The sequence below is a fragment of the Melanerpes formicivorus genome, unplaced genomic scaffold (genome assembly GCF_026170545.1).
Source record: "Melanerpes formicivorus ecotype bairdi unplaced genomic scaffold, bMelFor1.0.p_v2 SCAF_633, whole genome shotgun sequence".
Lineage (NCBI taxonomy): Eukaryota > Metazoa > Chordata > Aves > Piciformes > Picidae > Melanerpes > Melanerpes formicivorus.
The window spans coordinates 27,501-30,885 of NW_027142985.1; positions in this window are offsets into that span (position 1 = coordinate 27,501).

Here is a 3,385-nt window from a genome sequence, read left to right on the forward strand (position 1 = left end):
GCTGCCCCTCCCGTCCGTCGTCCCCCGTCCCCAAAAACTTGCTGCTCTCCACGCTGGAGCCTGCACGGGGGAGGTTGCGCTCCGCTCCTCCGGCCCTAAAGCCGCCCTCCGCCCGCCCCCCGGCTTGCCGCTTGGCTCGGCTGCCCCCGCCACGCCGCTAATCCCCCCAACGCCCCCACCCCAAAAACACCCCAGCCCCTACCGCATGCCGCTCCCCCTCTCCCCGCTCTCGCTGACCGCTGCCACCCCCCCCCCCACCCCTCCCCCCCCGAAACAAACCCCCCAGCCCTACCGCATGCCGCTCCCCCTCTCTCCCTAGCCTGCCCCCCCCGCCCGTCGCTTGCTGCCCGCCGCCCAGCCGCCGCCCAGCCGCCGCCGCCGCCGCAGCGGGACCCACCCGCCTCGGTCTGGTGGCGCGCGCTCGGAGATCCCCGGCTACCCCGTCCGTCCGTCCCCGTCCCTCCCTCCGCCCCGCCCCGGGGGAGGGCCCGGGGCAGCGCGGGCAGGCGGGGGAGCAAAAAAAGGCGCGGGCGCCAAAAAACGTCGGGGTCCCGGGGTGGCGGAGGGGGGCGGCGGCGGGGGCGGCGGCGGGGTACACGGCGCCGGGTCCAGGGCGCCGGGTCCAGCCCGTCCCGGGGCGGGGACAGGTGGTGTCGTCCGTCCCCGCCCCCGTAACCTGCTCTGAAGCATCCGCTTCCCGCCGCGGTTCGCCCTCCACCCCCCCCGCCGCACACGCAGCTGCCGCTTCCCCGCCGCCTCTGCCCCCCGCCCCGGGATCAACCACCCGCCGGGTCCAGCCGGTCCCGGTCCCGGGAACCTGCTCCCGGGGCCAGCCGGAGCCACGCCCCCTCCTCTGACGCTTCCAGCTGCCGCCTCCCCTCCCACCCCCCAAACTCACACTGGCCCTCGCCGGCCCGCCCACCCGCCTACCTGCTTGCCCGCCGCCGCTGGGTGGCGTGCCGGACACTCTCGCACACAGGTACACAGACAGGGACACAGGGACACAGGCACTCAGGCACACAGGGACACAGGGACACAGGGACACAAGGACACAGGGACACAGGCACTCAGGCACTCAGGCACTCAGGGACACAGGGACACAGGGACACAGGCACTCAGGCACTCAGGGACACAGGGACACAGGGACACAGGGACACAGGCACTCAGGCACACAGGGACACAGGTGGCGGGCCGGAGGCCTCTCTCCACTGTGTGGCAGGGGTCCAAGAGCCACCCCAGCCCAACCCAGAGGGTCTTTTGCACCTCTCTAGAGGCCACCCAGAGACCCCAGGCCGCAGCAGAAGCCTCCCCCGCATGCTCTGCAGGCTTCCGACCCACCCCAGGCCGCACCAGAAGCCTCCCCCGCAAGCTCTGCAGGCTTCCGACCCACCCCAGGCCGCAGCAGAAGCCTCTCCCGCACGCTCTGCAGGCTTCCGACCCACCCCAGGCCGCAGCAGAAGCCTCTCCCGCACGCTCTGCAGGCTTCTCAGCCACCCCAGGCCGCAGCAGAAGCCTCTCCCGCACGCTCTGCAGGCTTCCGACCCACCCCAGGCCGCACCAGAAGCCTCCCCCGCACGCTCTGCAGGCTTCCGTCCCACCCCAGGCCGCACCAGAAGCCTCCCCCGCACGCTCTGCAGGCTTCTCAGCCACCCCAGGCCGCACCAGAAGCCCCCCCTCCCGACGTTGCCTCTTGCCGCTACCCCCCGCCCCCCCCCCCGCTGCCGGTTTGCGCGGAGCTCCCCCTTCCCGCCGTTGCCTCTTGCCGCTACCCCCCGCCCCCCCCCCGCTGCCGGTTTGTGCGGAGCCCCCCCTTCCCCGCCGTTGCCTCTTGCCGCTACCCCCCGCCCCCCCCCCCCGCTGCCGGTTTGCGCGGAGCCCCCCCGCCTGCCGTTGCCTCTTGCCGCGGCCGCCACCCGCCCCCCCCCACACCCCCCGGCCCCCCTTACCGGTTTGCGCGGAGCCCCCCCTCCCGACGTTGCCTCTTGCCGCTGCTGCCACCCCCAGCTCCCCACACCCCCCGGCTCCCGTTAGCGGTTTGCGCGGAGCCCCCCCTTCCCCCCTTCGCGGGCTGCCGCTTCCCTCCCGGGCTGCCCGGCTGCTCTCTAACCCCTGCGACCGAGGCGGCGCTGTTAGGGCGGCCGTGCCGGTGCCCCTTGCCGCAGCTAGCCTCTCGCCGCTGCCCCTCCCGTCCGTCGTCCCCCGTCCCCAAAAACTTGCTGCTCTCCACGCTGGAGCCTGCACGGGGGAGGTTGCGCTCCGCTCCTCCGGCCCTAAAGCCGCCCTCGCCCGCCCCCCGGCTTGCCGCTTGGCTCGGCTGCCCGCCCGCCCGCTAATCCCCCCAACGCCCCCACCCCAAAAACACCCCAGCCCTACCGCATGCCGCTCCCCCTCTCCCCGCTCTCGCTGACCGCTGCCACCCCCCCCCCCACCCCTCCCCCCCGAAACAAACCCCCCAGCCCTACCGCATGCCGCTCCCCCTCTCTCCCTAGCCTGCCCCCCCCGCCGTCGCTTGCTGCCCGCCGCCCGCCGCCGCCGCCGCCGCCGCCGCGCCGCCGGGACCCGCCTCGGTCTGGTGGCGCGCGCTCGGAGATCCCCGGCTACCCGTCCGTCCGTCCGTCCCTCCCTCCCGCCCCGCCCCGGGGGAGGGCCCGGGGCAGCGCGGGCAGGCGGGGAGCAAAAAAAGGCGCGGGCGCCAAAAAAACGTCGGGGTCCCGGGGTGGCGGAGGGGGGCGGCGGCGGGGGGCGGCGGCGGGTACACGGCGCCGGGTCCAGGGCGCCGGGTCCAGCCCGTCCCGGGGCGGGGACAGGTGGTGTCGTCCGTCCCCGCCCCCGTAACCTGCTCTGAAGCATCCGCTTCCCGCCGCGGTTCGCCCTCCACCCCCCCCGCCGCACACGCAGCTGCCGCTTCCCGCCGCCTCTGCCCCCCGCCCCGGGATCAACCACCCGCCGGGTCCAGCCGGTCCCGGTCCCGGGAACCTGCTCCCGGGGCCAGCCGGAGCCACGCCCCCTCCTCTGACGCTTCCAGCTGCCGCCTCCCCTCCCACCCCCCAAACTCACACTGGCCCTCGCCGGCCCGCCCACCCGCCTACCTGCTTGCCCGCCGCCGCTGGGTGGCGTGCCGGACACTCTCGCACACAGGTACACAGACAGGGACACAGGGACACAGGCACTCAGGCACACAGGGACACAGGGACACAGGGACACAAGGACACAGGGACACAGGCACTCAGGCACTCAGGCACTCAGGGACACAGGGACACAGGGACACAGGCACTCAGGCACTCAGGGACACAGGGACACAGGGACACAGGGACACAGGCACTCAGGCACACAGGGACACAGGTGGCGGGCCGGAGGCCTCTCTCCACTGTGTGGCAGGGGTCCA